Below are 26,331 nucleotides of genomic sequence, written 5' to 3'. Positions count from 1 at the left end.
CATTTATGTAAGTGCCTAAATACTGAGTTTGGGAGGATGGGGGAGAGTTTTCAAAAACATCAAGGGGATTTAGGAATGCAGGTTCATTTAAAGACACTGGGGTTTGTGCTCCTAAACACCTTAGGTAATCCCTCATGGAGCTTAACTTTTTCGACTGTTGAGGGAAGATTGAAAAAATTGCGTTTGTTTAGTTTGGAAAAGAGAACACTGAGAGGGGACTGAACAGTTTTCAAGTACATAAAAGGTTGTTACAAGGAGGAGGGGAAAAACCTGTTGTCCTTAACCTCTGAGGACAGGACAAGAAGCAATGGGGCTTAAATTGCAGCAAGGGAGATTTAGGTTGGACATTAGGGAAAAAATTCCTAGCTGTCAGGGTGGTGAAGCACTAGAATAAATTGCCCAGGGAGGTTGTGGAATCTCCTTCATTGGAGATTTTTAAGAGCAGGTTAGACAAACGCCTGCCAGGAATGGTCTAGATAATACTGAGTCCTGCCATGAGTGCAGGGGACTGAACTAGGTGACCTCTCTAGGGCCCTTCCAGTCCTATAATTCTGTGGGAGTCAGCTTTCCATGTCTGAAATGTTGGCACTAACTGGGAGAGGCTTCTTAATTCAGTATTAAAATAAAATACTCCCAGCACTATACTTGGTGTACTCTGGGGCTGTGTGGCTGCAACAGGCTTTCTGTGCTCAGGGATATTGCATTCGTTACAGTTGTATGGGATGGGTGCTCTATAGAATAAAGTCTGTGGCATGCAGGAGGGTCTTGTTGCCTTTTATCCTCCTACCTCCATATTCCTTCTCCCTTTAACTATGCTGATGCCTTTGTCGATGGTTAAAATCTCAGCTGTTCCAATACTGATTAAGTGAAGCCACCCAAGATGTGTAGGAGTGTCCCAGTCCTATAAACCTGGCTGTGCCAGTGCTCTTAAGAAAACCCCCAAAACACACTAGGATGGTGAAGCTCTGGCAGCATACGCTGTGATTGACTTGGGTAGTACTGTTAATGAGTATTGTTCAGGCTGCTGGAAATGGCTCAGCAAGAAAATACTGCAGTCAAATGTCTTGCTTTTTCCACCTCTCGAGCTGCCTCCTACTGGGATGTCAGGATGGAGGGAGGCCTGGAGTTTCAGGAGCTCCTGGAGCCAGGCAGTGAGAGATTTTGGGTGACAGAGCTGGCACTGTTGTGTGTGGAAACTTTCAATCTACACGAAGAAACATTGCCCAGTGGTGTCCCCGTGGCATCACTCACAGCTCTTCTGCCCCTGAACTTCAGCAGCGTTTGGGGCTTCCAGAACTTAGCTCCATCTCTGAACAGTTTTTTTGAACAAACGTTTTCCTCTATATAGAGACTTTAAAAATAAGTTTAGTTTTTTTTAAGTATTAATTTGTTATAAAGCACAACAGGTTTTAATTTGATCCATGAAGACAAACACAGTATGGTGTGCGAGTGCTTCAGGGCTATTTAGTTTTACCTTGACAATGAAAAAGACAGGGAAGGATATATTGGCAGTTGAAAGGGGGTGGGGGGTTTAAGGAAATAGAGAGGTTTCGGTAGAAAGTAAAAGGAGAGGTGTAATTTAACACCGGTGGAAGTTGATCTCTGTAGTGAACATTCCAGCTTACACGTCTTGTACTTTGCTGCTAAAATAATCAACAAAAGAGACACCACAAGCTCGTGAGAGAGCAAGCTTGCATTCAGTCATTTCCTGCTTGGCTGTTGGCTTGCCTACTTGATTTGCAGAGCTGGCCAGTTCATGACAAGGAGTAGGAGTGCTGGGGAAATAGCCTGTGGTGGGCTAGCGTCTTTCACTCAGATGCCCAATGTCAGCCTGAACATGTACAATCTCCTCCGCCCCCCTCCCCCCCACAAGGTGAGTGAAAGGTAAAGTTGACACTACCCTTCCTCTAAGCCGCTGTTTTTGATATGGGCTTTCCATAATAATCATCAAGGAGTGATCTTATACAATTGAATTAAAGGCGATTGCACAGCTGCCACTGTCCCATTCTCCGGGCTTAGTGTGAGCCTTCAGTTCTGCCAATGGGCATCTTGATTCTGAAATGCAGTTCAGTTCAGTGTTAATGGAAGGCTTTTCATGCAGTGAATGGCCTAGAGTCTCACTTTTTAAAGGGTGAAGTGTATATTTTTCCTGTCAAGAGTTACTAAGTGACTTTTCGTTCTGCTTTTGGATGTTAGTGTGTATACTGTATACTGGTGGGTGTATAAATCTGAAGTGTAACAATGACCTGTCATACCATCCAGGGTCTTGTCTATATACATACACACACGCCTTGTACTAGTTAAACAGGTTTCATTTGAACTGGTGCAAGGTCTCTGTGTGTAGAGAAGACCCTGGATGGTGTGGTTGGTCATTGTTACACCTGGCTTATATTGATTTAGTAACTTACATTGATGTAAGCCAGTTGTAAATTGTTTAGTGCATGCACCCAGGGGTTTGCATCCATCTAGCTAAATCTGTTTTAAAAACTGATTTTGATTAAACTGGTGCAACTGTTGGGCATAAAGGCCTGAGTCGTGGTCTTCCTTGAGATCTCTGCTACTTTGAAGATTTAGATCTGTGTCAAGGGGGAAGAGTGCCTTCATGCCACACTTTAATTTCGTGATAGATAATAGCTCCCTATAGCTGCTAGCACCCTCACTACAGTCTCTCACTATAATGTACGCTCTCATTGCTGGACTACAGTGCTTTCTTTCAGATGAGTTGTTAGAATGTTTCACTCCCAGGTGGAAATCAGAATTGAAAAGAGCGAAGAAGCTATACTTTTGGGTGATTTGGCCAAATTGTCTGCACTTGATACAATAGGGTGGTCTTCCCAAACACGAGGCTGGTAAATAGGCATCAATATTAACTTTAAAACAGTATTACAAGAGAATTGCTATGACAAAACCAACCAAGTTTGAATGCTTTTCAAATCCCAATTAATAATGCTCTCAGCCTCCCTTTCCTGAGCTGTTGTTCCATGTCCTGTGGGATTTATTCAGACTAGAAGCTCCTCGGGGCAAATGTGGCCTCCTATGTGCGTAAAGTGCTAAGTAAATCCCAGGTGCTAATGTAGACTACTAAATATAAAAGTGAGGAAATCCCAACATTAAAGTTGACATTTTCTGGGGCTAGTTTGTATTTAAACACTCCTCCTTCTCCCCCTGCTTTGTCTCTTAAATCACTCAGGGAGAAATCAGTTTACATTTCCAGTGGTGACCTTAACTCTGCCCTGTCAGTCTTGCTTCCCTCCCCTATTAGATGGAGGAAAATGGTTACCACATGGATGAAAATTGTGTTCCTAGTTGCACAGATCTTGCAAGCTGTGTCTGCAGGATTTTTGGCACACACAGGACTCCTCAGGAAAGGTAACATCTTCACAGAGACTTTTTGTGTTGCAACGAGAGTTTTCTGGAGTAAACATTTCAGACATGGGAAGGTGTCGTTACCTAAGCCAAGATTTTAAAAACTGGAGTCTAAAGCTAGACTCCATGGGGGATTACCTAAGGTGTTTAGGAGCACAAATCCCAGTGTCTTTAAATGAACCTGTGCTCCTAAATTCCCTTGATGTTAAAACCTCCCCTATGCTAAAAACTTTGTTTTCAGTTATTTCCCCCTGCATATCCAATATATGCCAATTGGCTGGAGTTTTAGACTTTCTAGGCCAAGCTGTCAGATATTTGCAATGGCAAAAAGATTAAGACTTTTCCAAAATTAAAATGCCAGTTATTTGATATATCATCGCTCACAGATGACTAACCTGATCCAACTGCCCTCCTCCTCAAAAATACTCCAAATAAATTCTGCCTCTGACAGGGCACAATGTATATTACATTTCTCGTGGAAATTACCTTTTTTAAAATTGACATTTAAAAGGGCCAGTAGCGGGTGGTAGTAGAATCACTATCTTTCCAACCTTAACTTTGGAGTTGCTACTGTTCTGGAACTGTCAGAGCAGTACATGAGTTGCCAGTGGAACAGAACAGTTAATGGTTGCTGAGTTTTCTATAGGGTCACAGTATCTGACTCGCTCCTTGTGTTATAAAGTGCTTTTTGATTATGTAGAACTTGAGAAGAACTTTATGGGAAAAACAAAACACCTGTGGTGGTGGTTTGGTGAGGTAATGCTGCACTTGGCCATCTTAGCCTCTTACATTTCTAAGAACTCGGTAGCATTGCTACATATTTCCACCAAATTTGAAGAGGGCTCAAGAATATCTTCGATTAGTTATAAGCATGCTGAGCTTCAGTTTTGTGTCTGGTTACTGGTAGCCCAGCATGGCTCCTGCTGATGGATTATTCTGCTTGCAACAAATGAAAGTTTGGCAATGAATGGCTTTGTTGTCTTGAGTAACAAAATTTGTTATTAAATTTGTTTTTCCTTTCTTGCTTTGTAGTCAGGGGAACATTCTAGCCTGAGGACCGTAAAAGGGAGCTGTGGGGGAGGAATCCCCTTTTTGCCACTATGCTGTGGTTTTGCCCCCTCACCTTCCCCCTCCTCTTTCAAAGTTTGTTCTGCACCTATTTGCTAGCAAGACTGGGAGCTGAGGTTTATTGTAGAGGGACTTGCTTTGATCAGGGCAAGTTCGTATAACATATTTGAGGCTGGCTAACAAGGGAGTTTTTCAAAGAGTTACAAGCTGGTGCATGTAACAAATTTTAAGTTATAGTCTACTGAACAAAGTCAAATGCATTCTCCCTGGAGGGAGGTGAGTCTACATCCCTTTTTAAAGCTCACTTTAAACAACATTTGGCCTTAGATACCTGTGGCAACAACACTGAAAGCCATAAATTCTGTGAAAGATGAGATTGTCTCTTTAATTGGTGCTCTGGGTGAGCTGTTTGAAGATTTGATTACTTCATATGGGCATGCAACCATTTATTAGGCCACATCCTAAAGGTGGAGTTGAGGGGTTCTGTGTGCATGGGAAGGGGGTAGAGAGAAAGAGCCACTCTGCCTTCTGTTGCAGATCTGTGGAGATTAAAGTGATGCTTTATTCATTATTTAACATGCTGAGAAGCTAACTTGCACATCTTAAGTAAAAGAAGCTAAAAATTACAGAGAGAGAGTCTTGAAGAGCTAAATGCAGGGTCTTCTATTGAAATCCAGGCAAGGATTGAATTTCAGACTGATAAATGGTTGCCAGCACTATTCCCTGTAGTGAAGAAACCAAAGCTTTTAATAGTTGGTTGTATAATGTTTTCCTAGTAAATTAATTTATTTCCCACATTTGGATTATGGAGAAGTGGGTGTTCCGGGTTTTTTTGTTTTTTGCTATTCTGATATGTCGTGAAAGGTAGACGTGAGGTGCAAAAATATGACTTGATATTTAGCATTGACATTTCTGTACTGAAATTACTTATTTTAGGGTGTTTAATTTATTTTACTTGGGTGTCATTTCTCATTTAGCAGCATTGCAAAACGCTCCTTTAAAAACAAATTATCAGTCCAGGTACAACTCATCAGCCCAGCCCATATTTTACTGTGACCGTAGTTTATTATGAAAAAAAAACACATTTACTCTGTTTTTAAAGGAAAAAAACTTGCTGTGGTCAAGTAGAGTTTTGCAAGGGGGTTGGTAAGCATGTGTTAGGTGTAGTTAGCTTGAAAATACATTCTAAGACGGAAGGATTCTGTATTTGCATTATTATTATTATTAATGTAGACCAACTGATGTGCGTTTAGGAAGATGAGGCACTTAGACTAAAGTTTTCAAAAGTGTTTAAGTGGCTTAGGCACTTAAGTCCATTTTCAAAAGTGAGGCAGGGTAAGTGGCTGTGTTCCATTGTCTTTTTGCCAAGCACCCAAGTCACTTTTGAAGATGAGACTTAAGCTTCGTAGGCTGTTTCTACACTAGAGACCACTGATGCAGCTGTGCTGTTGTAAGAGCTCCCGTGTAGCCACTCTATGTGGGAAACGTAATTAACCCACTGCCAATATGCAGCGGTAGCGTCTGCAGGAGAGCGTCTCCCACCAACGTAGCACTGTCCACACCGGCACTTCTGTCGGTATAACTTACGTCGCTCAAGGGTGTAGGTTTTTTCACACCCCCTGAGCGACACAAATTATACTGACAAAAGTGCTAGTGTAGACATATCCTTTGTCACTTAGTTTTAACTCTCTTTTGCCCACTTTCTTGTGCCCTGCCTCACAAATAGAACTTTGTGGGGTAGAGGTTTGTTCCCCCATTTTCCTTGGTGCTGATTCTGGAAACCCATGGATCAGGATACAGAAAGTGGGATTAAAAAAAAAAATGGAGGGGCTGAGGGGAAAGAGGAGCATTTCTGGAGGTGAGGGAAGGGAATTCTAGCTGGCAGGAAGTAGCAAGCTGTGTAGAACAAAGAGAAGAGTAATATCTTCACACTTATCTCCATTAATCTAAAGTAACACCTCAGTTGACTCTTCAGCCTCTGATCCCCTCATTATGTTCTTGAATAGGTATTCCTGCTCCCAGCACTTGTCTTCCCTTTGCAGTAGCTTCTCTTGCATCACTGCAGTCAGAGCAGAAACACTGGAACAAGGCTTTTCCTTTTTTTCTTTCCTCACCAGTATTTGTCTTTCAAAGTTTTTTATAAGCAATGGAGGGGGTGGAGAAGGGGAGATCCTGAGGCAGAAACAACAGAATTCTAATCCGGTAAGGAAAGATGTGTTTCTGGAAGGAGTGCGGTGAAGGCAACCATGTTATCACTCAAAACAAAGATGCTCCAAGAACAAATACAAATATTTCTCTGGTAATTGGAGATATAACAATATAGTATTGTACTAACAGTTCTGTAGTTACGGTTGAGAAGGCACGTTCATTACCAGTGAACAGAAGAACAGCCATGCTGGGTCATTCCCAATGGTCCCTCTAGCCCAGTATCTTATCTTCTGACAGTGGCCAATGCCAGGTGCTTCAGAGGGAATGAACAGAATAGGGCAATTATTGAGTGATCCATTCCCTGTCCTCCAGTCCCAGCTACTGTCAGTTAGAGGTTTAGCACACGTGGAGCATGGGGTTGCATCCCTGACCAGCTTGGGTAATAGCTATTGATGGACCTATCCTCCATGAACTGATCTAATTCTGTTGTGAACCCAGTTATAGTTTTGGCCTTCACAACATCCCCTGGCAAGTAGTTCCACAGGTTGACTGTGCGTTGTGTGAAGTATTTCCTGATGTTTGTTTTAAACCTGCTCCTGTTGTTTTAATTGAATGACCCCTGGTTCTTCTGTTATGTGAAGGGGTAAATAACACTTACTTTCTCCACACAGGTCATGATTTTATAGACATCTCTCATATTCCCCTTTAATAGTGTCTCTCCCAAGATGAACAGTCCGGTCTTTTTAATCTCTCCTCATATGGAACTGTTCATCCCCCTCATCGTTTTTGTTGCCCTTCTCTGAACCTTTTTCAATTCTAATATATGGATGGGGTGACCAGAATGGCACACAGTATTCAAGGTCTGGGCATACCATGGATTTATATAGTGGCTCGGATATTTTCTGTCTTACTGATTCCTTTCCTAATAGTTCCTAACATTGTTAGCTTTTTTGACTGCCGCTGCACATTGAGCTGATGTTTTCAGAGAACTCTCCACAATGACGCCAAGATGTTTCTTGAGTGGTAACAGCTAATTTAGACCCCATCGTTTTGCATGGATAGTTGGGATTATGTTTTCCAATGTGCATTACTTTGCATTGATCAGCATTGAATTTCATCTGCCATTTTATTGCCCAGTCACCCAGTTTTGTGAGATCCCTTTGTAACTTTTTGCAGTCTGCTTTGAACTTAATTACCTTGAGTAATTTTGTATCATGTGCAAATTTTGCCACCTCACTGTTTACACCTTTTTCCAGATCATTTATGTATATGTTGAACAGCACTGGTTCCAGTACAGATCCATGCAGAACCCCGCTATTTATCTCTCCATTGTGAAAACTGACCTTTCGTTCCTATCCTTTGTTTTCTGTCTTTTAACCAGTTACTGATCCTTGAGGACCTTCCCTCTTCTCCCATGGCTACTTACTTTGCTTAAGAGCTGTTGGTGAAGGACCTTGTCAAAGGCTTTCTGAAAGTCCAACTTCACTTTATTGACTGGATCACCGTGTCCATGTTTGTTGATTTTTCTCTCTTCCCCGGCCCCCAAGAATTGTAATAGATTGAGGCATGATTTCCTTTTAAAAAGTCTTTTAAGAACAAGTCATGTTCATTTTTGTGTCTGGTAATTCTGTTCTTTACTATAGTTTCAGCCAATTTGCCTGGTACTGAAGTTAGGCTTACTGGCCTTTTAATTGCCAGGATCGCTTTTGGAACCTTTTTTTAAAAAAATTGATGTCATGTTAGCTGTCCTCCAGTCATCTGGTACAGAAGCTGATTTAGTGATAGGCTATGCACCACAGTCACAAGTTCTGCAATTTCATTTCTGAGTTCCTTCAGAACCCTTGGGTGAATACCATCTGGTCCTGGAGACTTATTACTGTTAAATTAATCTTGTCTTTGTGTGCATTTAACTTTCTGAAGGGAAAAAAATTCACCCTTTGGGCTGAAATTTCTTTTGCTGGTTTTTCTACCAAGAGGAAGAAAATTGAGGGGGGAGGGCCGTGGAGTGAGAGGGAGGCATGTTCAGAATTTTTCAGATGGACAAAATTTTAAAGTGAGGAAAAGCACTATTCCCCCCGCCCCCCCATGCCCTGGTATCTCCAAAGCTTTATTACACTCCTATAACAAACAGCTTCTCTTTAGAAACTTCAGACTTGACTCGGGCCTTGATTACAAACAGAAGTTGTGCCCCTTTAACTGTACTGGTATAATTAAAGCAGTTGAACCCCTCTGGATGAGAAGGGGAGTAAGCAACTTTATGTCACTATCACTGCATCCACGTTGGGGATTGTACCAGTATAATTATCAGGAGGGCGGGGGAGGAAGATGAGGGGGAAATCGCACCCATAACTGACAGTCAAACTGATACAAAAGCTGTGTGGTGACCGGGATTTAGTACTCGGTGAGGGTAAATGCATGGTATTCTGTTTTCAAGAAACTTTTTAAAAAGGAAGAAAAAAATCCCCTCGCAGCCTCAAAATGCTTGTTTTATCAAAAATGAGGAAAAAGACATAAGCGTTGAAAAATCACCTACCAAGTGTCATGTTTTTTGTTTGAATTGTAACATTTTCAAGGTTTTCTTTGCAACCATGAGGTCTAGAGCCCTTTGTTTTTAAATGAAAGATGGTATTCTAGACAACAAGAAGGCAAAGATGCTGGTGCAATGTGCCGCCCTGCGTCAGCCCAATTCAAACCCTGCTCTCGTGGGATTATGTATAAATACTGTACGTGTTGCAGGCTTGGGTCCTAAATTTTAAAAGATGTTGCCTAGCTAGTCTGGACCCTGGCCAGTTACCCCTGCTCCCGAGTCCCTGTATGATGGCTGTTTGAATATACAATCATTAGATCACATGATCATATCAAATTCTGCTGTATTGCATAGGCAAAATTTTGCAGTTGGCTCACTGTCACAACTGAAAGCCTTCCAGGCTGACTGGGCTCCTTCCAAAATGGGAAGATGGCTTTGGAAGGGGCCCAGCAGGTCTGGCAAGCGTTTCTGCTGGACCTTGGTGCTGCTAATTTCAAATTCTGCATGCTCTGAAGGGGACCAGACTCCAGAAAGCACACCGCGTGTACCTAAATCACACCTATAGTTGTATTGGAATTCTTTATTTTAAATTCACCTGCAAAAGTAAATTTAATTACGCTAGTACTAGAGGGATATTCAACATGGGCAGAAGTCAGGAAATTCATAGTTCTGGTGGGCATAACTTGCTCACATTGCATGTACATACATACGTGTGTGTGAGAGATATCTGCGTAGAACAGGGGTGGCCAAACTTACTGACCCTCCGAACCACATACGACAATCTTCAGAGGTTGGAGAGCCAGGGTGCACCTGCCAGGGCTTGGGGCTTCAGCCCTGTGGCGAGTTGGCAAGGCTAGGAGCTTCAGCCCTGTGGGGAGAGGGGTCTCGTGGCTTCAGCCCTGTGGGAGGTGACTGCTGCAGATTGGGGCTCCAGACCCACTCCTGCTGAAGCCCCAAGCTCTGGCAGACACACCCCGTGGTGTGGTAGGTGAAGAATGGGAGGGGGTGGGGGGCTCCTTGAGCCACACTTTAACTATAAAAGAGCTGCACTGGGCTCGCGAACTGCAGTTTTGCCATCCCTGGCATAGAATTCAACACATTCACTGAGCTGTTTTTTACTCTGCATGGCTTTTGCTGTGACATGGTTTAGAAATTTATTTTAATGCCTCCAAAAGATGCCAGTAAGAAATTCCTTCTATCACTATGTTGCCCAAAGTCCTCAGCTGGGCTCAGAACCTGCATTTTAAGGTCAGTACAAACACACGAAGATAGGTCCCTGCCCCAGTGAGCCTACAGCCTCATTTGCAAGTTATTTTATTTCATATATGTACAGAGGGATGTCTAACATTGGCTTTGAGAACCAGTTTTTGAATTGGGCTTGTTAAATCCCCATCACGAATGTACTGATGCGCACGCACGCGCACGTGTGTGTGTCTGTCTCTCTCTCTCTCTCTCCAGCGTACATGTAAAATGCAGCAGCACACTGCTGAGTCACAAATTTCCACTGAAAGTGGATTTTGGTGCTTGCCGTTTACTGAATCGCAGGCCAGTGTGGCTCTGATGGGGGATGTCTCGCCCTCTGTGGACTAATGGGAGAGCAGCAAATCACCACTCCACTTCCCCTGATGCACAGTAATTTCCCTCAAAGCAGGTTGGGTCACTTTAATTTGTCTTCTGCTTCTCCTCAGCCTGGCACTCACTAGTTTTACATAGCTCCTCAGTCTGCCTTGACTTCTTGTGCATCTGTTGTACCTGCACTTCATGTAAGAATCCCTGGATTCCATCCTTCCGTGTTCTTGCTGAAGCTCAAAAGTCCATAATCCCTAACTGGCCTTCCCTTCGTTAGTCTGGACCAGAGGTTCTAATGCATGAAATTCTGTGTTCCAAAGCGTGTTGCAAAGCAGTGTGTTTCTATAGAATCTTTAGCTGCCTTGGCTAGCCAGACGCTTGCCCACATCTCTGCATATCAGGTTCTCAACCTGATGGGTGGTGGCCACTCTGCCCTTTCCCACATTGCTAAATAATAGGAGTCCCAGCTAAATGAAAAAGGAGGTCCCCAATATAGAAAAGAGCATTGTGGTACAGAAAAGGTTCAGAAGCACTGTAGTAAAGTCTCTTTTGGAAGACGGAAGGCTGGCTGCATTTCGGATACTGTTCTGTTCTTTCAGTTCTCATACCATTCATCACCATAGTATCTGAGCGCATTGAGCAATGTGACAAACATCTGTAACTTTCTCTTCGGCTGCCAAGTCTTCCCCATGACGTGAACCAGCACCATAGGCTAGAGGCTTCCCCTAGGCCACCAGGCCTGCTGGATGTGTGCAGTTCTGGGAGAAGGGGCAGCCTGCCTTGGGATGCCCTTTGCTAGGCCAATCCCTTTCCAGTGGAGAAAGCCGCTTGAAGCCACACAAGCGAGTGCCCATTGGCTGCGTTGCACCCACTTCTCCGCTGTTCGTGACAGGCAGCGCAGGAGGTGTATCTCCCCAGAGCAATTAAACTTTAAAAAGTGGCCATTGTTTGTTAATGTAACCACTGCTGGTGTTCGATAAAAGGTGGCACACCAGGGAATTGAAGGGCTCTTGAGAGACACGGTGAAGCAAAGAGGAGGTAGTTCTAGCATGCGCGGAGGGGGATGAGGGCGAATGGCAGGCATCTGTCCCTTGCCTTTCCCATACAGATATAGTTCCACAATACTTTGGCAGTCTTGATTAGCATATTAGCTTCAGCAAGCTGAGTTCTATATGCCACAGAGGGGAAAAAAGGTACTGTACTCCTTCAGTGTTGACTTAAAATTTAATTAATTTTGTCGCCAAATGAGGCATGAAATGCGGTGTGAAATATATAGCAGCACTGAATGCTTAATTGTACGGGGACTGGAAAATGTGGCAGGCACTGAGAGTAAGAGATCACCTGAGGCAAACGTGGGCACAATGTTCTGGTGACGTTTTCTTTTGGGGCGCCAATGAGCATCTGTCGACAGGCAGTGGCGAAGTAGAGAAAGAGCTCTGGTTGAAGTGTAGCCCAGCTGGTGATGGCCTTCTGGTGCGCTTAGTGAGAGCTTGAGTTACACACAGAGAGAGTAGGGGCTTGTCTACATGGAGACGCTATTTACGATTTCCTGTTTGTATAGTAATGTCTAGGAGCGCCAGTCATGAACTGGGACCCATCATGCTAGGTGTTTGTACGGAATTAAAAGCACAATAGCTATTGTGCATTAGCTCCCCATGGGGACCCTGTTATTCCATTCAACGAGTGCCTCACTTCCAAAGTGGATCCAGGTACACTTCTCCTCCGCAGTAGCTATTTCACTGTGTAGATGAGCCCTAGGGTTCCTGGGCAGTGCCGATGACTTGATGCAACAGGGGTGGGTGGGGGGGGGGGGGCTACATTTCGGTGGTACCATCTTTGGGTGAGAAGTTAAAGAGGGGGCAGGTTTATGTTAAAGCTGCTATCGCAATTCAGCAGGGTCATATCTGGGCTAACTCTTGTTTCAGTGGTTTTTAATTTATAAGACTGAACAGTTTTTCATCTTCTTCTGATGCATACTGAGCAGTCTTGGAGCATGCGAGGTTGTGTGCTTATTTCTACATCTTTGCAAGTACACGAGGTGCTATCCAAGCAGCCACTGGCTTGCAAACTAATGCATGGCTTGTCTGTACACAGATACTTGCTCATCCTTAACTTTATGTATGTTTTTAAGCTGGTGCAACCCCCTGTATGGAGACTTATTTCAGTTTGAGTGGCTTATTTCAGTTTAGCTAAAAAGTTAATTGGGAATAAGTTTAAACTAAACTCTTGAACTGAAGTACATGGATCCACACAAAGGGGTTGTACCAGTCTAGTAATTTGGTTTAAAAACATACATTTAGTTAACCCACTACAACTTGTTGTGTGGACAGTCTCTTATATTGGTTTGGTTTGAGTTGATTTGGGAACAGGTTTAAGCTAAATTCATTTTGAGTGTCCGTGCACAGCCTTTTCCACCTGTTTAACTAAATTGGGATAAATGGTCCCCGGAAGTTGTAAACTGGTGCATCTTCTGTATGTAGACAATGCCAAAAGTATTCTGTAGCAAATTCTGAACTTGGACTGGCCTTTTCTCTGTACTCATAGAAGGTAATGCAGCAGACTCCTCTCCATGGATGTTGAGGGATTGGCATATCCTCTAGGCTAGAAAATCTTGACAGATTGGTCTTTTTATGGGGACCTGGGGAAGGCGGTAGAATTGGGTGTGACACCTCTTTTCCCCCCTCCCCCCTTGCTGCTTTGTGATGTACACAGAAGGCCTAGACTGTGGTATTCTAATCATGCCTGCCTTGAAAGACTTTATGGTGCTAGAGAAGTAATGCCATAAAGAGAGCTAAGCAATTGGGGGATGGCAGTTTTAGGCTGGCTAGAACTTTGTGGAAGTTTTTGTTAATGCCTATTTGACTTCAGTGCCTAACAGGTCTTTTGGAGGAAGGATGTCTTTGTTGAAAATTCAGTGCCTCTTTTTGTCTGAGGGCGAGTCCAGTGTCAGACTCGGAGATCTAGCAAAATCGGGGAAGGTCAGATATTCCTGATATTTTGCCTTTATATGCCCTAAAGAGGGAGGGGTAAACCCACTTTTTTTTTTTTAAAGATTGTCTTTAAATCCACCTTCAGCTTATTCTTAGAAATCGGGGGATGATAAATACAGGAGAGCCTCAGAGTTACGAACTGACTGGTCAACCACACATCTCATTTGGAACTAGAAGTATGCAATCAGGCAGCCGCAGAGATGGCCCCCGCCCTCCCTTCCCCCTCCCCCTCAAAAAAATCAAATACAGTACAGTACTGTGTTAAACTTAAACTACTCAAAGAAAAAAAGGGAAAGTTTAAGAAAAAAAAGATTTGACAAGGTAAGGGAACTGTTTCTGTGCTTGTTTCATTTAAATTAAGATGGTTAAAAACAGCATTTTTCTTCTGCATAGTAAAGTTTTAAAGCTGTATTATGTCAATGTTCAGTTGTAAACTTTTGAAACAACCATAATGTTTTGTTCAGCGTTACGAACATTTCAGAGTTATGAACCACCTCCATTCCCAAGGTGCTCGGAACTCCGAGGTTCTGCTGTATCATTTTTTTTATTTTATTTTTTTTAAACAGAAGAATTTTTCCTGCAATCTGCTCAGGATATTTAACAAAACTCAAACTCCTAAATATATTGAAATGAGAGAAACTCATTGAAAAGTTTGGCCCGGGGGATCGTGAAAAATGTTGGAATCTTTGAAAATCTTTTCATTCTGCAAGTTTCAAAATGGAATGGCTGAAACACATTTCTGTACAGATTTGTGACTATTTAAGTTGTGCTGAAATTTGTTCAGGCCCCTGCCTCCAGCCTTTTAACTTATTTCCTGTAGGACTCTGCTGCTTCTCAAAAAGCGAGGAAGTTTTCAAAAGTTAGGAGTGCAGAGAAAGAAAAGAGAGAAGAGGAGGCCGCTCTTTTTACTTTCAAATTGAGTTGAACAATTTTTTTTATAAATCCAACATTTTGTCGAATTTTTGAGCTGGTGGGAAAAATCATTTGAAAAATTTCATCCTCTCTTTGGGAGGCATAAACTTAGATTTTTCCAGGCATCTGTGCTTCTTCCTTTATCTCCTCTGCAGGGCAGTGGGTGGCTTCCTGAAAACGGTACATCTTTAACTCTAAAATGTAACTGTCCAAAAATGGCATCCCCACGCTCCCTCGATTTCCCGCTTTGTGTGGTCAGACATGTCTGCTTTACTGTCCAAAGCAAGTTTGTGTTACTTCTGTTGGCTCGGCACATCAATCAGACCATGAGCTGGGTCCTCCCTGGGTCACTGATCGTTCTTTAACTGAGTTCTAGCTGCCAGGCTGAATTCCACCAAGAAGCAAACCCCGATGTGTCTCAGGAAGGTATCTTTATTATCTGTGACTGTGCACAGCAAGAAAGAATGCCTGGGATCTGGAAAGTGAGCTGTGAGTTTGCAGGAGTGTCAGTCTCTGAAAGGCAGGCGCTGAGCAGTAAAACACTGGACCCTCACGAGACTGTTAGAGTTGCTTTCCTGAATAGAACCCACTCTTCTGAGATTTTCCTACCAGATATTCCCGGTTGGACTGACAGTACGTGGTTTCTGAATTGCAGTATTCAATGCACACTGCCCTCATTCTTCCCTGTGGGTGGAGAGGTAGAATGCCTACCTTTACCTTACTCCTTTGCATCACAGATTTTGTGGGTGTCATGTCAAAAACTATCGCAGAAAATGGGCCAACATCCTGCCTAAAAAGAGAGCGAGTGGGCTTCAGTTCTAGCATGCTTGCAGATCTCCATGGGTGCGATAATAGCAAGGAGTCCTTGTGGCACCTTAGAGACTAACTGGGTGTGATAGGCTGCCTGAGGCAAAACGGATCCCGTAGGCAACCCATCAGCAGAATGGCACCTTCAATAGTTAAGAGATCAGAAGCTCTGGAAGTAGGATTCTGAGTTTTGCCAATTGCCTTTTCACCTGATGGATTGTTCCAATATGGCCTATAGCCCTGTAATGCGGCTGTTCCCTTCCCATCACTAAATTCGTGGGAGGCAATTAGGGGGAGGGTTGACCTGTCTCGACTGATGAACAAGACCATGGAAAAATGTGGTTACTAGGGTGGTAAGTATACAGTCGCTTCCTAGCATAGGGAAAGCATGGAGTTGCCAGTGTCTCTACCTCTGTTGTATTTTTTTTGTAAAGTGAGGGGGTCTCTCTTCCAAAGGCTTGTTAACGCCCTATTAACATTGTTATACAAAACAGCAGTATACCATTTAATTAGGAAAAATAAGTACTAACCTCCACCATATGTTGCTCTTCTCCTGATATTTGCATTTGAAAGTCAGACTGAATTTCAATGTGGAACTGGATTTTATCCAAATGAATGGCCTCCAAGTCTGGTGTTTTGTGAGAAGATAAATGTACATTCCTATCAAATTTGGTGTCTTCTTTTTTTAAATGTATTTAGCATCTTGACTTTATTTTTTAAACATATTTAGCAAGAGCTCCTTGTTCCTGCAGTTGCAGCTCAGTGTCCTGCATTTTTGCTCTCAACCCTAAAACTAACATGTCTAGCTGTGTGGCCCTCCCTACATTCTCTGAAATGCAAAGAGGCAAGTCCGAAGAGAAGAACTTACATTTTGTTTTAACCAGGGCATTTTCAATGGCAAACTCCCTTTATAGCAAAACTAATGTCCCAGCTACCCCGAGTCCTAGCACCTTTGATTTCCAGCATTTTCTTGATTTGGGGGTGAGCAGGAGTGAAAGGCCTAATCTACGTTACTCTTTTCTTCCCACCATTGCTGTAGCAACAGCTGGAGCAGTACTGCAGGGAGCCACTGACCACCTTGTATGCTAGACCTGCCCTGAGCCCAGGACTGGACAATAGGTCTGTGCTAGTACCCACTCTATGCTAGCGCTCTTACTGGTGGAGCAGATGCAGCGGGACACTTTAATGAAAGCAAGCCTAGCTTAGACACTGCCGGAATGTAACTACATTGGCAATGCTAGATTGAGGTCCTCTTTGCATAGTCCAGAGGCCAGAAGGCCTGTTTGTAGCCCGAGAGGAAGGATGGTGCAGTAGTTAGCATACTAGCCTAAAATTCGGGAGATGCCAGTCAACATCTTGCTCTGCAACAGACTTCTTGTGTGACCTTGGGCAAGTCACTTTAGCATCCGTGTCTCAGTTTCTCCATCTGCAGAAGGTGAATAGCAGCACCTCTCTACCTCGCAGGGCGGATAAAAGCATTTAAAATTGTGAGGTGCTTGCATGCTATGATGGCGATGGCCATATGAGTGCCGAAGATAGATAGTTGCAACATTGATTTAAAGGGTTTTAAAGTCCCTACTTCAGTTGTGTTTTTTTTAACCTAGTGACCTTTGTCTTCAGCTGAAGAGTGGATTTTTCTCCTTGTCTACAGGGACATTTAAACCAAGTAGACTAGGTCCCTATTTTATGTTTTGAGGTAGCGAAAGGACATGCAAGTTTGTTACTGCCCTTTTTACTTCACTTATTTGGCAAATAGCTATTTAACTAAAAAGAGTGCATTTCACATCCTGATTCATTTCACCCCCTTTGCCTCTGTGAATCTTGCTTCAGAAAAATATTGTGGGAGTCCCGGGGTGTATTTTATATTTTTGGGGGTGGAATTGGTTGTCCCATTACCTGTTTCCCTCCCTCTTGGCCACTCAGATTGGCTCAGTCTTTAAGATGGCTTTTGTTTTTGGTTTTTATGTCTTAATGCAGCTGAACTAAAATGATTGCATTACCAGATGCAGATAATGGAATTACAAGTCAGGAAGCACAAGTTGAAAAGTATTTAAAAAAAAAAAAAAGAAAAAAAAAAGCAAGTGACATACATTTACTGTCTAAAAGGATAGTTGGGAAGACCTTTCTGCCACGACTCTTCATAGAATCTCAGGGTTGGAAGGGACCTCAGGAGGTCATCTAGTCCCACCCCCTGCTCAAAGCAGGACCAATCCCCAACTAAATCATCCCAGCCAGGGCTTTGTCAAGCCTGACCTTGCACAAAGGAATCTCAATATTACTGCTGCTCAGTGTTGTTCCTGGGTCATCTAGTTCTTAATATGGTTGAGGAAGGGTAGCTAAGTGCTTAGGGCAATTGCCTGGGACATGGGGAAACTCTGGTTCAGTGCCCTGCTCTGCTATAGGCTTACTGTGTGACCGTGGCAAGCGTCTGCACAGGGATAAGAGGCTGGCCTGGGTCAGCTGACTCTGTCTGGCAGGGTTCAGGCTGCAGGGCTAAAAATGGCTGTGTAGGCATTCAGGCTTGGGCTGGAGCCCAGGCCCTGTGAGGAATATACCCAGAGTGTCTCTTTGCATGCACGTAATAGCACTTTCTGACCTCACGGGGTGGGGGGTGAGGCTAACTACAATGAAGGTGGTGAGGTGCTCAGGTACTACAGTAGCGGGGCGGGGAGTTAAATAGATAAACTGCACTTGAGAATTCGGTTTGAATGCTTGCATGTCTATCAGGTGCCCATCCAGCGCAATCCCAACAGAGATGTGCAGCAAAAGCCAATGTGCATTGGCTCTTCTAGACTGGATATTTATTTTCATAGTTCAATGGACCAAGATGGAAAACAGATCACAGCGGTACTGCCAAATTCTATTGCAACGGTAATTTCCTTTCTAAAAGGAGAAGGATGTTGCGGAGTTAGTGGCTTCCCATTATTTTCCCCATTCTGAGCACTTTCTTGTAGTGGTCCCAGAATGTCAGGCGGTGTGTGGTCTGTTTGGTTTGGAATGGCTTTGCTTTGGTATTGTAAATACAAAGTCACTTTCCAATGGTGTGTCTGGCCCCCTCCAATGTTTGCACTCGAGTCGTGCAGTCATCCACACGCTGCACAGGAATATAGCATGGGCTGACGAATGTGACCAGAAGTGCTAACTTGTGGTGTTCAAAGTGGCCATTAGCCATCACAATTTCTGTCTCCTTCGCTTCCCCCTGCTTCTGGGAAGACATTGGGTAGCTAGTGACATAATTGTCCATTCAATAACAAGTCTCGATGGAACAGTAGCATGGCCCATGGTGTGTAATTTGTCCTTGTTTGGGTATGTTGTAAGAAAGGAGGTGAGTCACTTTCCAGTGAGCCGGTAGTTGTCCTGCTCCTCTTGTGTTCGTGTTGTGTATCCAGCAGAATTATTTATAACTTAGCCAGCATCCCGGGTCTATTGTTTCAGTAAAAAGCAGGAATGACTAGATGACTTCCTGAGATTTTTTTCACCACCCCCTCTTTTTTTTTTTAAACCCTGCTTTTCCTTCCAAGTATTATATACGCCAGTTGGATGCTTCCCCCCTTCCCCCTCTTGACTCTGCATTTGGGCTGTTGACAATCCCGCCGCCGGGGTGTTGCTTTAACTCTGAAAATCCTCCCGACTCAGGCGAAGGTGGGAAGAATCCCTTCAATGTATTACAAATACACAGACCTGGTTATAATTGGCTCTTACCATGAGTGGAGCCAGTGTGACAGGTGCTAAGCTATAATGCATGGATCCTAGAGTCTCAGGTCTCCAGCCGTGCTGTTAACTGGAGGGGTTAGCGCCCACGTTCTTGTAAAAGGAAGTATCGGGAGCTGTTTTATACTTTAAAAATGTCTGGATACTAGGCATTTGGAGGTATGAAGTTACCTCTGTGCACTGCGCTGGAATGAAGGTTACACAGCACTTAAGTCCTCCCCGCTCTTTATTTTGAGGGCTTAATTGGGATGTAGGTAGTGCGTACATCTAACGGGCCGAGTGTATTGGGGTGGAATGTCTCCTCCTGTGAAGGCCAATTCTAGCCCCAACGGAAGTGTCACCCATTTTAGCCAGGGTGGGATTTGGCCTGGGGAATGTTGAGGATGGGATGGGCATAAGTTAAAGCAGCCCCCCAGTTCCTCTTTTATCTTCTGCACTTCCTTTTCAGTGGCACCCCTATTTGACATGTAAAGTTACCCATTTTGCACATCTGCTGCATGCCCAGTCAGTGCAAGTGAAGTACATTGATGCCTTTCCACCCCGTTTTGTAACTGGCTGATACCCGACATGCAGCTTACGCCAGTGCTGGTCACAGGTTAATTTGTGACCCAGGAGAACTTCCTGGTTCTCTTTATTTTTGTGCCCAGAAGAAGGGACTTCATGCCAAATCTCCTCCATGGCATTGTCCTCAAATGGTCAATCAAGCAAACTTTACTTTTCTTTGTCTCCGCTCCCCCTTCTTTCCATTGCCCCTTTCCCAGCTCAAGTGGTGCAGCATTGGTCCAAGGTAACTTTATATATTCAGACACAATAGTCCTCCTCTTTGTTCTAAGACACTTCCCCCTGGAAGTCAGTGGACAAAGACTCTCCAGGCATAATAGGGGTATCAATGTGGGATGGAAGTTTGTTTTGTAAACTCTGCACTTTCTTCTGATCTATTTGGAAAGTGCCTGTTGGGTAAACATCTTTTGAGAACTACCAACAATCAGAACAATGCCCAAGATCCCATCTGTCTGTGTGAAACCTTGATGTTAAAATGACTTACATCCTCATCTCCCCTCCCCCCCAATATATTTTTAAATTGAAGAGTAAAACTGTGACATGAAAATGATTTGAATTTTGTTCTCTGTCACTGACTCTTTGGGATACCTCGATGGGAGCCCTTCCCTGTCCTGATGCTACCTTTTCCCTGTCTCCTTCTCTGCTGATGTAATAATCAGCCTCTGGTGTTAGGGTGACTGGGATATAGGTCTGTGTGTGAGTAAAATGACACTGTCATCTTCGTGTGAAACAGCTGAAGAGGAAGAGAGAACACGTTGGTCTGCAGAAGTTTTCTCAGTTTCTGTTACTTTGGAACGCAAAACTTAACACTTGGTTATTTTTAAGTTATTGTTTTGTTTTAAGCCTAGACAAATGCAAGCCTGTGCTTGTCCTTTTACCCTCTTAAAGCATTTTCCTAACTTGGGCAGCTCCAGACCAGACCACTCCATCGGGGATAGGAGCAGCATTGAGGGTGTAGAAAGTTTCATTATCCTGCATTTACCTCACCTCCAGTCTCAAAGCCGAGAAATGTGGCTTTTTCAGAATTCACTGCTCCCACAGGGAAAGTTTATCCAAGCAGAATTCTGAGACTTTGAAAATGTTGCAGTGTTTGCACGCAAAAAATAAATCAGCTTTGAGTGGAAAATGGGCCCTTGAATTTTGTTGGGAATAGTTTTTTGCACACTTGTAATACCCCATTTTGCTTTTCCAAATGCCTCCCTAAGCAGACCCACAGACCTGGGGCTATCATGAAACTCCTAGACAAATCAGAATTGGTCGGTTTGTCTGCGGGGTGGCAGGTGACCGGTCAGTTGGAGAGCTTGTGTTAATGGAGCCCCTTGGTTCTCAGCACATTTGTGCTCTTTCTAGAAGAAATTTGGTCTTTTCCAGTGCTAGTTTTATTATTATCATAATACCTCAGGCCTCCAGTTTTTTGGGTGCTGCACAGCACCTTGTGAGGGTCCGTGCTCCAAAGAGCTGATAGCGTAAACAGACAATGGTTGGGAGAGGCATTGGCGGCACAGAAAGGGAAAGTTGTGACTGCCCAAGGCAGTGATTGCCGCAGCCACTGGGAGCTGCGAGGGGCCGTGTCTGCGGATGGTCACAGTCAGCAAAATGTCTCACGGCCCACAATCAGATTACCCTGATGGGCAACCTGCGGCCCACATGCAGCCCACCACTGGCTCAAGGTCATAAGGGTGGCAGAGGTAGGAACAGAGCCAAGGTCTCCAGAGTCCCTAACCAATCAACTACACGGCCTCCCGATTATGTAGGTTTTTATTCTCCCAATGTGTGGTTCTCTTAGCCCAGGAAGTTCTGACCTTGGGAGATGGTACAGAAAAGAACATTAGGGTAATTCCCTCTGCTTTGTGGCAGGACCAGCCCAATACTTACCAGCTCTTCTTGTACTCCAGGAGTTCTGTGAGGCATCCCTGTTTCAGATGTATGGTGTGTGTTAGGCTTTACGCCATTACTGGTTCCTGTTGTGTTCCATGCAGCTTCGCTAACTTTGGTGTAAAATGCTGCAAGGGTGGTATCATGCCTCTCCCCCCAGCACAACGTTTCCCTGGAGCAGGAGGAAAAGCGCAGCCTGTATGGCATTGAATTCCCTTTTCCTGCCACTCCTCAAGTTTATAAAACAAAACAAAAACCAGCTAGAGCATTGACTTGTATTTCCTACTCTGAGGGGATCTTGGGTATGTTTTAGGTCTACACAGCAAGCGGCAACCTGCAGCAGACTCCAGGCTTGGGCTCTGAAGCCCAGTTGGCAACTTTCATGTGGTAAATAAGCACCCTGACTTTCACAATAAGCCACAAACCAAGCTAATCCCATTTCAGACCAAGCCAGTTCCTAAGAACCCCAATGCTCTGGGTGACTAGATCCCCCTGGTGTGCAGTCTAGGACTGTGGTGGGCCCGACACCCACCCCACTCCTTGCCGGGAGCCAATTGGGGGTGGTGGGCGGGGGGGAGAAGTGACAAGCTGCTACAAGCCAAAAACTAGCCAACAAGCAACTCGCGAGCCAATTCAGCCAAAAACAAGCCCAGTTTCTTCATTTTTTCCATGGGTTGGCTATGTCTGCTCTGGGGGGGGGGAGAGGCAGCTTCAGAGCTGGAGCTTCAGTCTGAGACGTGATGTCTACACAGCTGTTTTCAGTGCTGTAGCATGTATCCCCCTCTGTGGCGCTGGCTCAGAGACTTGCTCCCTCAGGCTGTGTAGACATACCCCTTCTCTCCTAGGGTTTAGCACCCTTGTCTCCATCCTGGCAATGACAAATGGCACGGAAGCATCTAAAATGAGAAGAAAAGTGCTACATTTTACTGCTCTCCTGGGGCAGCTCAGGAGCCAAGTTTATGAGCAGAACTTCTGCCCTTTACAAGCTTTTGTTTTTAAAAAGGTTTTGAAAGTCAAGCCCTTAAGACTGGTGCTTCTTACCCCAGAAAAGACTGAAAGAGGAGACTGTTCTGAACGCTAGGTATAGAGATTCATGCTGCCTCACCCTAGTGTGTGAAATCTTCAGGCGGATGGAGACGACTATTCAGGCTTAATGGAAGCAGAAGAATATATTTGGGGTAAATAGTTGTGAGCATGCCTACTCAGGCATTTAAGGGATAACCTCTGTTTTGTATTGTGCAAAGGGAGGCAATGTTCAGTTCTCCAGGGTCTGTTCTTGTGGCACCTTAAAATCAGAGAATATCAGGGTTGGAAGAGACCCCAGGAGGCCATCTAAGTCCAACCCCCTGCTCAAAGCAGGACCAATCCCCAGTTTTTGCCCCAGATCCCTAAATGGCCCCCTCAAGGATTGAACTCACAACCCTGGGTTTAGCAGGCCAATGCTCAAACCACTGAGCTATCCCTCCCCCCAGGTTTGCCCCAGAGGTTGTGTGACCTGGGGCATGTCACTTCACCTCTCTGTTTCCCCATATATAAAATGGTTAGAATAGTATTTATCCCTCGGGGGGTGGGTTGCTGAGGTTTAATTAGCATTTATAAAGTGTTATGAGAGCCACAGATAAAGGTGCTATAGGAAGGCAGAGCAATCAACAGCAGCCAAGATGATATGTCAAGGCAATATGTTGTAGCATCAGGCGAGGCCCACATCGTGTTGGGTGGATGTGCTGTTTTGAAAGAGACCTCTGGAATGGTGCACTGCCGCTGCAGACTTCACAGGGCAGTCTCTTAATGGGGGGGGGGGGGGGGAGGTGTGGTCAAACCCTGACTGGGAGGGTCTTTAAAAGGGATGCATATTTAGGGAATGGCTTCCGGAGAAGGGAGCGTAACTGGAGATGCTGGATGGGATTTTCAAAGGCACTTAAATGTTACCCTGAGGCGGCTCCTGTGGAAGTTGGGCAGGGTTTTACCATTAACTGCAGTGGGAGAAGAGTTGCGGCAGTTCACGTATACAAATCCCCACCCCCCTGCTAACACACGGGAGTTTCGTTCAGGATGGCCTGGTCATGGCTGTAATGCACATTTCTCAAACCGTTCCAGGGGCCTTGGCTGGGCAGCTTTCCTCGCAGCCCAACCTGGGCAGGGAAGGAGGAATTAGTCCATCCCAGAACATTCCTGGAGTGGGACAGAGGGGCACTTTCCGTGGCCAGTAGGAGGGGCAGGGATGTGGCTGGGGCAGGTTAACTACTCTGCAGCAGCCCTGGCTGCCAGTTACTGAATGGACATGGGCATCCAGTGCCAGCAGTTTTGGGGCAGATTCCTGCCAGATGTCTGGCAGCACTGATTTTTTGGGAGAATGCTTGGATAATTTTTTTTTTAAAGCTGATCGGTTGAAACTCTGCTTTTGTCTAATTTGGGGGAGGGGTTGATTGTAAATCTGATGTCATTTCCCCCTGCTCTGTGTATGGCTTGGTAACAATGGTCTGGTTTTGTATTTGGGTGAAGGGTTTTGGCATTGTTTTATGTACACATGCTCCTGTTCTGGGAACAAATTGTAGCATCTGGAAGAATAGCTCCTCTTTTCCTCCTGCTTCCATGCTCTTCCTCACTTAAATATATATCCCCTTTGAAGAAATATGCCATGTTTGGTGCGCTACTAAGAGGGGGGAAAAAAGGTTTATTAAATAAATCAACCTGGTTAGCCAGTAGCTGGAGGAGTTTGTGGCTAATTTAACTGGTCATAGATTTATCTGTTCCTTAAGGATTGTCTCTGAAAGAAAGTTGCACTAGTTTAATTAAATTGGTTTTTAAACTGAATTAAACTGGTGCAAAACTCTGCACGGACAGTTTGAGTAGTTTATGTTAGGAGCGGTTTATATCCGTTTAGTTTTTAACTTGGTGAGAAACCATTTTGGCTAAATTGGTGAGACACACTTTAAAACCAAAATAAGGGTTCCTATGCCGCATTTTGCACTGGTTTAACTAAATTGGTTTAAAACGCCACACCATTTAGTATAAAGTGGTGCAAATGTATCTCTAGATGAGGCCTTGCACTGTTTGCACTTCAGAAAAGGGAGCATTCCATCTTGGATGTCAGAAAGCACAGTGTGGCTTTGTGGGTACTATGAGACTACTATTAATAGATGAGCTATTCTGCGTGCATTAATAAGGGTATAGGTAACTGGCAATTTTCTTCAAGCCCTGAATCATCTTCTAGCCAGCAGATTAAAGCTAAAGGCCAGAGGCCACCATGAAAGATCAGAGATGGCCACTAGAAAGGTCCCAGTGCTGCAGCATCTCTGCTGTTGCTACTCATTGCTTTCCCAAGCACCAGCAAAATGAAATGTTAGAGGTTCTTGTCAGTTTAACTGCTGTACTTGGTTCTATATAGCAGTAGTGAGGCAGATAATCATGTTAATGTCACTTGTCTTCTGCTTGGGAGAACTCTGAGCAGCAGCTGAGGCACTGGAGCTGACAGTAGACTCTGGAAGACAGCACTATATTCTTGGGCTCTTGCTTGGTTCACTTTTGGAAGGTTTCCCTTGCAGCTCTAAGGCTAGAAAATTACTTTTATTTTAAAAATGAGAGCTTACATTCTGCAAAAATTTAGAGTTTAAGCCTCTTCACTTGTCCTGATGAGCATGGGTACGTAGATAAGTGAATTCTTCAAGCCCTGATAGCATATATGTGCAGTTACTGAAAGGGCCTCTCTGCATTCTAAAAACCTCATGTGGGTGGACCTGGTTACAAATTATTTTCCCTCAACATTGTTCAAATGCAGCTCAGTCTCATCTATGCTGAAACCAAACAGTTTTCTAACCATGCTCTTTGTCCCTAACCTGAGTGAACTAGCCTTCATTTGAGAAATCTGCCACAGCCATTGGGGGATGCTAACATAGGAGCACTTTTAGCACTGTCCTCTAGGCCTGGTCTGAGCAGAGCTAGGTGATGCAGGGTTAAATCCCCGGTGTTTTGTCTGCACTAGTTGCACCAGTGGTGGTTGGAGGATTCCAGTGAGGTCTACAAAACAAGCCAAGTTGAAATTTCTGGATTCAGACCTTTGAGTTATCTGGGTTACAACCCATAGACACTGATTCCATGGGTGCTCAGAGGCTGAAGCACCCATGGGGGGGGAAAAAAAGGGGGGGGTGTTTAGCACCCACCAGCCACAGCTGTTTGGCGGCTGCTGGGAGGCGCTCGGGGGAGGGCAGAGAGCAGCGAGTGGCGGGCTGGGGTGGGAAGAGGTGGAGGGGAGGACAGGGCCTCTGGGGAGGGGGCGGTGCAGGGGTAGGAAGAGGTGGAGTGAGGGCAGGGCCTCCAGCAAGGGGGCGCGGCCTCAGGGCAGAGCAGGGATGGAACATCCACTGGGAAAAATTAAGTCAGTGCCTGTATGACAACCTGAATTTTTATTCTGTGGGTGGGTGAGGGTTGTTGGGGTTTTTTTAAGTTATAGGGTATAGTTAAGAACAAAAGACACTTAAGCTGAATGTCAGGGAAAACTTCCTAATACTGAAGCTTACCAGGCAGCTTTATTAGCTTTCTGTAGAAAGATGTGTTGTCGTCCGTCTAGACAAAGCACCAGAAAATGCAACATTCTTTAGGGAAGAGGGATGGACTAGATAACCTAATAGGTCTTTTTTTGTCTCTAACTTGCTCCAGTGAATAGTGGTGATGACTTGTGTGAATTTCATTTAAAGGACGTACACTGGTTAGCATTTGTGGGTGTTTATGCATGTTTAGCAGCCCTGCAATAGACTCCTTCTGTTTCACATGTTGCTTGCTAAACGACAGCTCAGTGGG

General features: G+C 44.4%; 1 protein-coding gene across 8 annotated transcripts in view; it reads left to right on the top strand.

Moving 5' to 3' along the window:
* Positions 1–26,331, top strand: part of TCF3 (transcription factor 3) — a 122,036-nt gene that overhangs the window by 12,664 nt on the left and 83,041 nt on the right. The window lies entirely within an intron of this gene.

Source organism: Natator depressus, chromosome 25 (genome assembly GCF_965152275.1).
Source record: "Natator depressus isolate rNatDep1 chromosome 25, rNatDep2.hap1, whole genome shotgun sequence".
Classification (NCBI taxonomy): domain Eukaryota; kingdom Metazoa; phylum Chordata; order Testudines; family Cheloniidae; genus Natator; species Natator depressus.
This window is presented reverse-complemented; position numbering and strand designations above follow the sequence as displayed.